Source organism: Triplophysa dalaica, chromosome 9, assembly GCF_015846415.1.
Source record: "Triplophysa dalaica isolate WHDGS20190420 chromosome 9, ASM1584641v1, whole genome shotgun sequence".
NCBI classification, from domain to species: Eukaryota; Metazoa; Chordata; class Actinopteri; order Cypriniformes; family Nemacheilidae; genus Triplophysa; species Triplophysa dalaica.
Genome location: NC_079550.1, coordinates 13,715,897 through 13,730,532, shown reverse-complemented (window position 1 = coordinate 13,730,532; position 14,636 = coordinate 13,715,897).

Here is a 14,636-nt window from a genome sequence, read left to right as displayed (position 1 = left end):
TTGGAAATGTGTGCACTCATCTGGACAATGTGACGGGATGATTCAGTGCAGCTCCGAAAAATGAAGTCTGTGCAAACCAAATGATCTGTAATCTTTAAACATTTGAATGATTTAACTATAAACTACAGCTGGACTTAATTGGAATAATACCAAGTTGTCAGGTTTTCACAGATCGTCTTTATAGAGTTAAGCCTTAAACAAACAGTGATGTTTAAATCCAAGACTGAGGGTTATGATTCAGTTATGCGCCACTTAAAAACTAACGTCATTTCAGTAGAATCATTAAAAAATATTACACCAAATAACATTCAACAATAAACATGTTTGCTTTTTGAATGTCAAATTTGTCCATAGTGTATGAAGAACTGGTCTAATTTCTGCGAGGACACCTCTGTGAACTTGAGGACAGCTGACAGATTCCACTTTGATTTTAAAGTTATTCAAATATTCTTTAATTTGACTTGAAGAGATTGTTCATAACAACAAAAATGCAGTCATCATTTAGGCCTTCTCACCCTCGAGTTGTTTTCAAATTTGTATAAATTACCACAGTAGGAAGAATTACAATGGTAGTCAAAAGTGCCCAGAACTGTTTGCTTTTCTACACTCTTCAAAATCTTTTTTTTACTTCAACAGAACAAAGATATTTAAGAAGAGATTTTCCTACTATGGTATACAATTGCAGTTAAAATTACAGTCTGTTTAATGCCCGCAGTGTTTTTTGTGAGACACCCGTCATCATTTCGGTGAGAGTCGGAGGCGGCACGAAATTTGGCTGAGGCGGCCTCCTCCAATTTCTCTCTGCAGGAAAAACGCAGAGCATTCTTCCAAATATCTTTCTGTGTGTTCATCAGAACAAAGAAATGTATCCAGATTCGGAACAACTACGTGAGTATATTTGACAGAATTTTCATCTTTGGGTGAACTGTTCCTTTAAGTTTCCAAATATTTGTTTCACAAGGGTTTCCACTCCTTTGCGAAAAGTTTAAATAACTGAATAAACAACACCCGTAGTGTCCCAAGGCATTGAACTTTCCCACCCATTCATGGATATCTTGTTCTGCTCATGTGAAGTAACCTCTTGTTAACACCAAGAGGAGCTCTGAATGTGAAATTTGATATCTGCCTTTTACAATGACTGGAGATATAAAGAAAGCCTTAATTCACTCTTCACTTTTTTGGCAGAAGGCAAGAGCGATAAGTGGCTTTAAAGTTCAAGTGAAACCTCCAAAAACACTGTAGATCTTAATGTGTGCACATTTCGCCCTAACAGAGCAATTGTCCTCACTTTCTGAACCGTGATAAGCAAACAGAGTTTTTTCTCATTTTCATTTGGTGCTATGGGAAAAGAGAGACAGAGAGCGAGCAGCACAGTTTGTGTTGTTTAAGTGTCTGTATAAAAAACAGCGAACAGACATCTTTCAGTGACGTAAATAAATGAATGAATCCTAATTAAAAGAAGTAAATGAAGCAAAGGCCGAGATGAGTGCAGGTTGTGAGAATGTGAATGCAGCATGTATGTTTAGTTAAAGAAAGGAGGGGGTTGGTTTTAGAGAGATTGAGCACACATTGGTGGCACATCACATGTGCAGTTGTGTTCCTGCGTGCGCAAGCTTTTGTGCATCAGAGAGATTAATTGAGCCGTGCAGAATGTTCTTGGTTAATGAACTGGCAGTTGACATTGACCTGCTGGGCAGGAAGCCGGCCTTATCTCAGTCACACGGCGCAGACAGCCAGCGCTGCGCATTAAGTAGGTTACATGACAACATGATAACTTTCTTTGCTGAGGGGATAAAGTGCTACTCAGAGAAAGGGTCAAGACAGAGGTGTAATATTAAGAGAAAGCTTTCACCTTCACTGGTCAACATGCATATTTCTTGTTAGTACAATGTGTAGTTGTTGTATTTGAGCATGTGACCGGCATATGTGTGCCTCTTTTAGAGTGATAGTTCACCCAAAAATGAAAATTCTGTCTTCTTGTTATTTCAAATTTGTATGACTTTCTTTCTACCAATGAACACAAAAGAAGATATTTTGAAGAACTTTGTAAACTGGGTGCCCACTGCCAACGCTGTTCGGTTACAATCTTCAAAATATCTTCTCTTGTGTTCTGAGGAAGTAAGAAAGTCATAAAGGTATAAAATTGGTGTGTCAACGATGACAAGATTTTAAATTTAGGGTGAACTACCCCTTTAACACAATGGTACTGTAAGTGCGATTTACCATGGAGGTTAAACACACACACACACACACACACACACACATTTTTGCCATTTGCTTATTCCTGCAAGATGAGGAGATATGAATTTATTTGCTATTTTTATCAAGCTGCCTGCATGCTCTGGCAACTTTGGAAAGGAACAATTTGGTAATTCAAGTTAAAAAAGAAGAAAAACATGTAGATGAACAAATAATCCACAATAAAAAACAACCTCACGGTATGTATTACTTTTTCATTATTCTATGGTTAGCATTTAACAATAAAAAAAGGGGAAAAAACTTAAAGTTAAATACAGGAAATAAAAATGCAAGCCTTTCAAACACCATAAAGACGACGCTTATTTTACATTGAAGTTTTCGTGTTTCTAAACTCTTACAGAGAACTGCATTTCTGGGAACGTAATTCAGTTCAGTGTAGTGATTGTGAATCTGTCTTGAACAATTAAAGAAACATACAAAGAGTACAACGGGTAGCACACTTGCTCCTGACACCACAGGCGCTGTTGGCTCATTAGGACCTGGGTTCAGTTCCAGACATGTCCCAATTCTGTTTCCTCTAATGTCTCTCAAATGCGATGAAAATAATTCCCAGCATCCATTTAAAAATAAATAGAAACACCCCATCTGCTTGTTGGGAAGTGTCTGCTCATAATAGGGTTCTCTAGTAGTGCATTACGTGCTGCTTTCCATCCCATTATGACAGCGTGAGTCTGTGGCAGCAGCACTTATGCCATTACTGCTATGATCGAATGTACCCACAGTGCCCCCTGAGTGGAACAAAACAAGCTTTCTAGCTATCATCTGTCTCGCAGCAGAAAGGCCCTGTAATACTAACTACACATAATGTTCTTTTCAGCTGTGATAAAAAAACAAAATACGCTTGTTTATCTTTCGGTGTACTAGTAGAAATCAGTGGCCGACTCATGTGCAGGTAACATGTCCCTGTGTCATAGAAGTGTTTGTCTGTCACCCTACCCCAGTGGGGATTGGCGGGTATTGAGGTTGCTATTTATTCCCACAGGAACATACAGGAAGTTAGAGAAGCAGATGGTGTCCTGTGCTAATGTTCTATTACAGAATTCACATGTTAGTATCTCGCCTCTGATTGGTGGGATCGGCGAGATGGTATTAGTAGCCTGGTGAGACTTGTTTAATGCTGGGACTATGATGTCATAGATCCTATTTATATTTAGATAAGGGATGCACCAATAGGATTTTTTTGGGCCAATACCGATTTTAACAAACAACTATTGACCAATACCGATGTGGGTCAATTGCATATAGTACTATACAATACTAGTATCACGTGTAGAGGACAGAAGTAGCCAAACAAGGGATTTCCAAACAATAGAGACTTTAATATAAAACAAATAAAACTAGGAACCAGCAAACAGGAGTAGACCACATCAACATTAATAATACTAGACAAGGAACTGACGAACACACAGGGCTTAAATACAAAAGGAAGACACTCAGGGAGAACAGGATCAGGTGTGGGACTTATTAACAAAGATGAGGGACAGGTGACAACAATGAACTAATAATGAAACAAGTGAAAACAGGCAAGGAAACAATTAACTAATAATGAGACAATTCAGGGGAGGAAAAAAACAAACATAACATACAAACGTGACAACTAGCTAGTTTTTCTGCACTCAATTTGTTTTACTGAACATGAATTGGATGCATTTAACATTTTAAGAGAGGCACAACTGTAAATGTGCCTAGATGTTAATGTAAGTTACAAATACAAAAAGACAACATGACAATCTTCAAAGGTTATTTTGCTATCCCATTTTTCATTTATCAGAAACATTAACTCAAATTTCTCTTAAAATGTATTATTTCTTTACTATATTTAAATCAATTATGTGCTGTTGCTATTTACAGTAATTATTTTGCTCCGAGTAAAAATATGATACGTGTTGATACGTCCAACTCATTGCCTCCATGCAGTTAATTAATAAACCAGGGACTTATGAAATCTATTTGATATTTTTCCTAAATTCTGCTAGATGTTTTCCCAAATTCTATTTTTACCGTTTTTATTTTTCTGGATTCTGTGTTTTTATGTTAATATGAACCAGTATCTTTCATCTTATGTTTTTTTTCTTTTGCTGTTTTGAGTCTACTTACAATTAATTACTAGGTTTGTAAATTATAGAAATTAAATAGCAGGTTTGTATGAGGTTAACTGGACTTAAGTTTGACAGCAGCTTCACCCAAATGAAAGGGGAAAATGCGCTTGAGGTAAACTCTTACAGAGCAGCGCAGATTCAGTTCATGTGTTCGCGTCCACCACATGCAAAAACGTCCACTACAGTAAGTTACACAAAAACCAGACCACTCATTCACACGTAGAACAAGCAGATTGCATATTTAAACAACAGCTGAACAATTATTAGCGCTATTTATAGCACAATTTGAATTTCATAAGCTGTTCAGCGGTACTATCTGGCGTGTTTGCTACTTTCCATCGGTGTTTTCCGCTTCACGAAAATCAAAGGGCTCTTATAAACCGATATGGTAAATTACTCCAATATCGGCCGATAAATATCGGCGCATCCCTAATTTATATTAAAAGTTTCCCTCAACAATACTTTCCAGAAGGCTCAGTGTGTTTGTCAGTGCACAGGTTAGCTATCCTACATGTGACTTCCTTAGACATATCAAAATCAGGGTTGTAAGGACATTTTAGGATAGTCTTTTCTGGGAAAAAATGATTCCCTTGTGTTTTTACTAACACGAGCACCTTTCTCCAAGGATTAGATTTAGGGAGATAATAAAAGTAGCCCATTGAAACAATGCAAGTATTTAAGGATGTCTTTAGTAATGCAGTGGTTGAAGTGTGTTATATACATGGGGATGTCTTCAGAGAGGGTAGTATTAGAAAATCCTCTTCAGTGTTAGATGAGGTAGAGAGTCTTTGAAGTGACGTCAGTTTCTCAGTAACGTTAGTAAGGCCAGGGAGATGGATGTAGTGATTCGATTTTTTGGCAGGTCCCATGCCCTTTAGCATAGGTTCTGTCGCTTCCTTCTTACCATACTGGGAAACTGTTTAACTTTAAATGAATAGCATGTAAAGTCAGGTTAAAAAGTCACTGATTTAGTTTCTTTTCCACAATGAGCAACTAGATTTTTTATAATTTCTCCCCACAATGGTGGAATGATGTTTTTTTTGTATTTGCTAAGATGTTTTCAATGGTTTGCTAGGGAGTTTGCGAGGTAGTCCTTTGGCAGTTGAAATGAAAGGTGGGCGCTAGAGCATCCTTTATGTCTTTGCAAGCACCGCAATAATAACTAGACACTGCTAATAAGAAAAGTGTCAAGATGCTTCTACTTTAATGTCACATTTGATCATGTTTTTCTCAGTGTGAGTGCTTCTGGGTACAAAAACAGAGAGGAAAATCCTTACCATGAGTGTCCCACATTGTTTCTTTTGGCTTTTTACCAGACAGGGCAGCCTAGGGAGACAGATCCTAGAACAGAACAGATCGTCTCAGTTACATGGGAGAATCTAAAAAGTATTTAAAAACAAACTCATCATTTCATGACAGCAAAGCATTAATTCAATGAGAACATGATGACATTCAGGGCACACGTGGGTCTACGTCAGTTCAATAATCAATCATTAGAGGGATATAATGTATTTCCACTTTTTCATTTGTTTTTCAAGTCCTTGAGTTGAGGCTGTGTCCTATGGATGCCTCATACATGAGCATTCCGAAAACCAAAAGAAGTAATTTAGAAAAGCAGAGGTGTCAGCGGAGAGCAGAGACCTACATCACGGGGACATTCCCTCTGGAGTTTAGATAGAATGATACAAACCAATGTGAAGTGAATACAAAACAAAAATACAAAGAATATATTTTTATTTATTTACTCATCCTGTGTATTAAGAACCCCATACAGTAGATGTTAGACTCTGTGGGTCTATGCTACTCTGTTGAATGCAATGTACAGTAACTAAATGGTGACCGCAGGTTAAAATGCTAATAAAAGTAGGCCATATGACAAGCATTCCAGTTTTCTGTTGTTTGTGGAAATCTTTTGATCTTGGTCATTGCGTTGTCGTAAGAATGGGAGTGGATGTGTTATTTTTGCAGCACAGGATCCTGATTCATCCTTTTAAGCTGATGTTTCCATTCTTTCGTTCATTTTTTTCCTTTGTTGTTTGCTGAACTACGTGAGATTTCCACCAGATCTCCTATGAAGCAGGAAATATAAAAATATGAGCTGAAAATCGTATTGTGGTGGTCAAAATTTGAAAAGTGAATTAAGTTCACACTAAGCATTTTGATTCTGTGTATTTTATAAAGTATTTAAAAATTACTTTGAGCTTAGCTTTATAAATCATCATCTGCGTTCCTTGCAAAAACAACTTAAATATTCTAGCTGGAATTTGTAAATTATCTTTTTCACTTTAGGGTCTCTTTAAATAGAAATTTCACCTTGATCTTTTACTTTAGACCTACTCATTCATAATCAGTCGGAGGTTATGATAAAAGAGCCGGTCTTGTTTAAAAAAGGGGAGAGTTTCCACCTGCTAACTAAAGCGCAGTATTTATTTGAGGTTAGAGTTAAGCACACATGCGCATGCAATCAGTCACAGCTGATTTCAGATCAGTTTATCACTGCACACAAATTTTAACTGATGCTGAAGTCCAAAGATTATTAATTCCAGCTTTCCACAGTGAGAAAGAGCACACTTGACACAAAAGAATGTGTAACTGAGTCATTACTAAACCCCCACAAAAGTTTCCAAAACACACTCTGAAGAGATGAAAAGAGACACATTATTTAGCTGAGAAGAAATCCCCATTTAAAAAAAACTGGAATATTATCACTTTATCTATTTCTAATCACTCAATACACTATTTGCTTGCTAAAAGCTGACAAAATTAATGTCCAACAGAATTCAAAGATATCTTTAAATCTGAATCATTTCATCCGTTTTCAAATAACCTTCTTTTCATCTTGTCTGCTTTTATGAGTGGTGGGTCGATCCTAGTAACATTTTTATGAGGAGGATCAAAGAGAATAATGAAAGTTTGCTTTTGCTTTTATGGTCGCTTGATGTTTTTCAGTTCTCCTGGTTTATGTAACTAGTCACTCGCATGTTACATTGAAGCAAAGAAGCATAAGAGCATCTTTTGGTTTCTGCTTTGATGAAACGCAACCCACTAAATCTCTGAAGGGAACGAAAGGTTTACTTATGCTGTAATATGTTTTTCAAGCTGACAACAGGGCCAGTGATTTGGTTGGGGCTTGTCTTATAAATCACTGTCAGCAAGCATTAAACAAGATATAAATGCTCAATGGGAAAGCCAATAAAACATTTAATGTGGAAGGGTGTTGCACAGGACAAAGTTTAATGATTCTTTAATCTTGGCATTGGTTCTGTGTTTCCAGTGTTTAAATAAACTATATATTTACTAATAATTCTGTAAATGTCTTTGTCTTGGTTCTGTTAAGAGGAAAAATAACTGCATGTATATAAAAGTATATAAATGCAAATTCTTTTATCATACAGTGCATTTTATCAGTATGTGCCGGGAAACAGCCCCACGACCTTGGCATTGCCAGTGCCATTATACAGCTACAGGAACAAACAAGCATAAAAATGTACATAGGGAATTTAATTTGGTAATGGATGATTGGGCGTGGATTAACCCACATGCTTGCCTAGGCTGCAGCCTAGGGGCCCCACCTGTTTAGGGGCCTCTGATTAGCCATTTTTATTATTATTATTTATTTTAAATTTACTTTAGCGAAAAAATAGATCCTCCTTGGCCCATAAGACATAAAACAAAAAATAAGCCGGTGATTGTATAGATGTGACATTTGGGTCACATATGTCCAATCAGCTTTCAGTAAAATCAAGTCAATAACTTTCATTTACATCACTGCTATTGCTAGAAGGCATAGCGGCAAAATATCAGAAAGATAGTACAAAACTTAAATTACAAAGGTTAAAAGAACAACGTGAATAAGACTGGCAGCTGGAATTAGCTAACATCTGTGCTGTGGTTGAAACAACTGCAGCGGGATCCTTAGCTGTAGCAGCAGCTAGCTCATCATGCCATCCGTAATATTTCAGGGGGTTATTCAACAATGACACGTATATTATACAGGGTGGTTTTTAATTATGGCTTGGGTTTATACACAGTTTATGTAATGCACAATGGCTTGTGTCTCAGCAAACATCCACCGAGATGTTTTTAGTGGGCGTTCATATTTTGAGTATAAATTTCTTGTATAAATCAGGAGCTTGCGCTCTCCTGGTGTTTGCCGTTGTTGCTAAACAATCAGGAATGTAGAGGAAACACTGTAGTACTGTCTCAACCTGTGTGTATCCGAGTGCGATTGTTCTCGACGCCTTTCGCATCTTTGGTTTGGTGTCTCAGCTTGATTCTATTAAACCCTGGTGCGTTTGCATTCATCTTACATCATCAAATCAACGTGCATGACACATGATAGAAAACAGGCCGCGGCTCCATATAATGTGTTTTTTATTCACTTAATACTATTATGCTCATCTTTGAGTAATTTATAGTAATAATAAAACTTTGAGTTCCTTTACATCGCTTTCTGGTGCTTGCAAACAGACTATTTATCAGGACTATTTTTTTTTTTTTAAAGGAAAGGTCGTTTTACCATTCATTTTGCCAATCATTCAACTCGCAACGCGCAAAACAATGCAGGCCTACATGTTTTATTGAAGTAAATACATTGTATTCGCCTAAAGAGCATTTTGCAGGCTTCGTTTCGCTAGTGCGCTTCTGAGTTTGAATGACTGCTTTTACTTAAGCAATTTTATCATATAAACCGTGCCCAGTTCCGAACTAAACTTCAAACCTGAAAGGCACCTGAAAGCCACATATGGGGACCTCACCCAAAGAGCAGCCTAGGGTCCCCTGACCACCATTATCCAGCTCTGATTGTTGTTTACATATGTTTACTGTAACGAGGAAGGCGGGACGAGAGCCGTGAGGCAACGAGGCACATATCTCACGGAGGAGATCAGGAGCACAAGCACGAGCGACAGGACTGTTGACGAGAGAGGACCAGCCCCGGACATTTGTTAAGTTTGTATTTATGTCCCTTTACTTCCGTGTTAATGTTTGTTTATTTTGATTTAAGTTTGTTTGAATGTTCGCAGGTCCCCGCCTTCCTTCCCTACAACTTTGAACTGTATTACATTTACATAATTATTTTTCTATTGTCTTCAATTTTTTTTCTTTTTTGGTTTGTGGGTCAGACTGGTTATAGTTCTCCAAAGGTTTTCATAATTCTCGCCTGGTTTTGCTTCAGGACCCAAATATACCCAGACCCTCAAATCTAACATTGCTTTATAAATATAAAAATTGAATGTACACATGAAATATTTTGCACAGCTAGGACTCAAATAACAGGCTCAAAAGAAATATAAATATGACTTTTTAACAGTCTTTTTACCTATTTCCTTTTAATGTTGTCTTTAAAATTTTAAAGATGGCTTTCCAAACATCTAACATAACATAATTTAAAATAATGAAACATAAATCATTATGTGATCATGATTTTTTGAGGATTTATTCTCGTTTCATGCAAAAAAAAATCTGGGTCATGTTTTCTTTAAACCTTTGTTTATTGTGTCTGAGGCTGTAATGCAACGTAGACATGTTAACCAATGCTTAATATTGTTAGCTTTTATCAAGTAACCTACATATACGACACAACTGAATGCCTCGGACAACAAAACGATAGGAAAAGGATTTTCTTCCTGGCAAAAGCCAGTCAGTCTAATAACTATGCACGATTGTGGTTATGGTAGTTGCATTTTATTATTTGCATCCACCGCTGTTTTTTCCTCTGCTGTTTGCAGACAGTTCAGAACAGGCTTGCAATCCAAGTTTAAAAGTCTACTGCCTCTACTCCATAAACAGCTGCAACTCTTTAGTTTAATCCATTTAACAGTGAGGGGTGTCGGGTCCCTGGAGGGAAGCAGCTCTAATAAGACCTGATGTGTGGCTTTCTCTTCATGGCTCATACGACGCATTTATCACTCTGATGTGTATTAATCATCTCTTTATGAACAGAGACTCACAGAGAGATGAGAGAACCACAGAAAGCTTGTCAGGAGCTTTACGTAAAAAATGATCTTAAGACTGAAACACAGTCACATTCTTTCAATCAAAAAACAACAACCACAGTCAAGAAGGAGCCAAAAAGCAACACTAGAAGACAAATCCTGTGACTCTCTTACACTGGCTGGCATTTAATTACGGTTTAAATCACCTATGAATGCCAGCAGGTGAAAGCATCTGTTATTTGTTGCTAAACATCTGTCGCCATGGAGATTGTAATAAATCTTCATAAAATGGAAGGAAGGAGTCGGGAACCGGAAGACATTCAAAACATTTAATAACAGAAATAAAAACAGCCGGCGGCCCCTCACGGACGACCGCCGGCGAACAAAATATAAATGCAAACTTAACATAACTTCGGGCCCGGACCTCTCTCTTCGACGGTCCGGTCGCTCGTTCCTTTTATATGCTCCCAATCTCCAACGTGATTCGAGCGCGGTGTGCGCACACCTGGCACTAATTCACAATTACTCACCGGACTCGAACCACGGTCTCGCCCCGTCTACTCTACTACAGAGATCTTTACCAAAATACCTTTACAAGCTTCCAGCAGTGCCTCAACCAAACAATGTTGGCAGTCCAGTAACAGCGACTATGATCCAGATTGATAGTTCACCCCAAAATGAAAATTCTGTCATCATTACTCACCCTATTGTCATTTCTTTTGCAGAACATGAAAGAAGATATTCTGAAGAATGTTGGTAACCAAACAGCTCTGGCACCCATTAACTTATATTGTACGGACACAACCTACTTTACGTCAAGCACATCAGATGAGATATGTAGTCCACATGATGTGATATATTTCAACCGATTTTTGACAACACGTCGGTAAAATACATTTAAGAATCCTTGTAAATCCAGTTTACTTTCTCACGTTTTTATTTTAAGACCATACAGTGTGTTGACAATCACATGAATCTATTTGAACTTCCTTTTCAAACTGCGAACTCTTAAACAATGAGCACATTTAGTGTATGTGATGTTTTATGTTTGTTATCTTTTTGCTTGAGATAAGTAGTCGATATTTTGAAGTCCGTCTCTTAAAAACTATACAGTCCCTAATTAGCAGTCCCTCTTAACTTAAAAGGATACACCTAAAAATGAAAAGTCTGTTATAATTTACTCACACTCGAGTTGTTCCAAATCTGTTTTTCTGTGTTCTGATAAACACAGAGAAAGATATTTGGAAGAATGCTTATAACCCAAAAAATTTGCCCCCCGGCCATTGACTAGTAGGAACAAAATACACTGGTAGTCAAAAGTGCCCCAGAACTGTTTGCTGTCCTACATTCTTCAAAATGTCTTCTTTAATGTTCAACAGAACAAAAATGATAAAGTAAATTTTCCTACTACATGTCAATGGGGGGCAAGATCTGTTATAAGCATTCTTCCAAATATCTTCCTCTGTGAACATCAGAACAAATAAATGTATACAGATTTTGAATAACTCGATGGTGAGTAAATGATGACCGAATTTTAATTTTTGGGTGAAGTATCTCTTAAAGATCTGTGTGTGTTAGCGTTTTTTTCTGGTTGTAAGTTCATCCATGAGCAGAAAGTGTTGCTAATCAGTTTCAAAATCATTTTTAATAGATTACCACATGAAACCAACAGTATTAAAATTCAAAATATGAATCACAGTCTCATTTTCAATCATCAGAATAAATTATTCAACGCTGCAATTAGTGCAATACACTTCTTCCGCCACATCACCAGAAGTTTTACCCACTTTCAATTTTACAATTACGCCCTCCAGAAACTTGTGGATAGCTTTGTATTATCAAAAAATAAAGGGTTTTACTCCTTCTGGTGTTAAACAACAATCAAACAAACAAGCAACAATAGACAAATAAATTAAAAAGAGCCTTATTCAATTTCTAGTTACATTAAAACTTTCAGTATAGGCTTAACTAAGCTTCTTGATGCTCACACGAAAAATACATAATTACACTAACATTTGATTGACAAATTCATCACGAATGACAACGTGCAGCTGGAGTAACTGTCAAAAGCATTAACAGCACTGGGGCCTAAATAGAATCAAAATCTGCAAGAGGAATTTTGAAACTCCATCAATGAGTAACCAAACAGTGTAAATGAACACAGACATTTACTTTGATCAAATGAAAATTGTTCACTGACATCAGACCCACATGAGAGCAACGAGGACCTATAAAAGAGGTCTTCACCGCAACCGGTTGGAAGGTTGAACTTAGCCTTTTAAAACAGGAAGTTGAGGGGGAACTAACTGCAAATGCATACACGTAAATGAACGAAGACAACAGGATGTGGTCAAGTGTTGAAATGCCTCACCCACCATTATTCCTTCAAACGACAGAGCCATCCAGTCAATGCTGCAGTGTGTCTGCAAACCCACTGCAACAGTAGATGCCCAGCCCCTGTTTTACTGCACACTAATTCAACAGCATTGCTATAACCAGATCTTTGCTCCCATATGCAGTTTTGTAAAAGCTGACAGCAGTTTTACAACCTTTCACTGATAGATGTATTTCCTCTTATCATCTGGAGATGTTTATTTACATTCCTGTACAGTTGTGCGTGTATTGGTTAATGTCACAGACCGACGAGACCGTCTGCACCGTCTAAGGGTTCAGAGTGAGACCAGCCAAAAGAACACAACAGATTTTTGGCTTATCGTGGCAGATTTTTGTCTCATCACAACATCAAAATAATAATAGCATACGGTATTGTGTGATGTATGGATGCAGGAATTGAGTGTTATGCTATTTAATGCTATGCAGGTCCATACTAAATGTTTCTTTAGGTTATGTTCAACCAACTGTAAATTAAATCTGCATGACTTTGCTGAATGATCAGCTGCCTGTGCAAGAGATTTCTCATTTATAATGCATGCAGTGGTACTTGCTCTGTACTTCAAGCCATTATGTAGGCTCGGTTTCAATTTTAGTATTTCGGTTAGAATCAGCACTCAAGGGAAGGCCAGATATAGACAAACCTTTCTCAGCTCTATTAATGAGCACAATCAGTGAAAAATACAAGTATGACAGCCTTTAATTGTCACATATATCTCGTCAGGTGCATGTTACCACAATCAGATCCAAATCACAAATGAGGGCAGATGGGGCAGAAAATGTGATGCGGCGATTAGGCGGTATAGCTTTGTCCTTGTGGTCATGGCAGCTCAAAATAAAAATTTGTAGTCATCATCCAGGGCCTTTGTTTTCTCACTCACGGTCTTTTCAAAAATAATTCTGGAACACTTCCTGCATAGCAAAAAGACACTTTCATTGTCACTGAATCCTGTGCGGGTGTGACACTTGTTGAAAGCTTCTATTATAATATAGGTACATTCCCAAAATACATTAAAGGTCTTTAGTTGCTTTACACATCCTGCCAGACTCCCTTGAGGTATATCCCAGTGGTTTGCGTCAGAAGCAAGATTTTACAATACACGGTACAGTACAAGGCAAAACAACACAGTAGCAAAACTGTCATACAATCAGTCATTAAAAAATCATTCAGTCATAAAAATCAAAAGGAACATAATTATCAATATTACAAAAAATTGAACTACAAATGCACAACAAGCCACAGCAGATGTGGGATTTATCAACCCACAACAAAAGCACAAATCTACTATAAATACTATAAACACAAAACAAAAATTCATCACCAAACAGATTTAGCCCCGCATTGACTACCATAGTAGGAAAAATACAATGGTAGTCAAAAGTGCTCCAGACCTGTTTGCTGTCCTACATTCTTCAAACTGTCTTCTTTTGTGTTCAACAGAAAAATATATAATAGAATAATTTTTCCTACTACGGGAGTCAATGTGGGGCAAGATCTGTTTGGTTATAAGCATTCTTCCAAATATCTTTCTCTCTATTCATTAAAACAAAGAAATGTACACAGATTTGGAACACATCGAAGGTGAGTAAATTATGATTTTCATTTTTGTGTGAAGTAACCCCTTAAAGCGGCAGTCAGTCAGCTCAGTTAAATGTGAGAAGAACAGATTTAATTCTGACTTGAATCTGTGAACAAATCCTAAATATTTCCCTGTACACCTGATGCAATATAAATAAAACACAGTGCCATTAATGACCATACTTTGTCCATTCTGGGGGCATTGGGAATACACTGAGAACAATAGCTTCACTGGTCCCAGCAGTCTGTGCGGGCAACACCCAGATTGAGCTGTGCCACATATAGACCCGTTTTATTGCATATACACCCCCAACCCATTCAGGATGAATGCAGTATACTTTTCATTCTATTCTTTAAGTCACATTATGATAA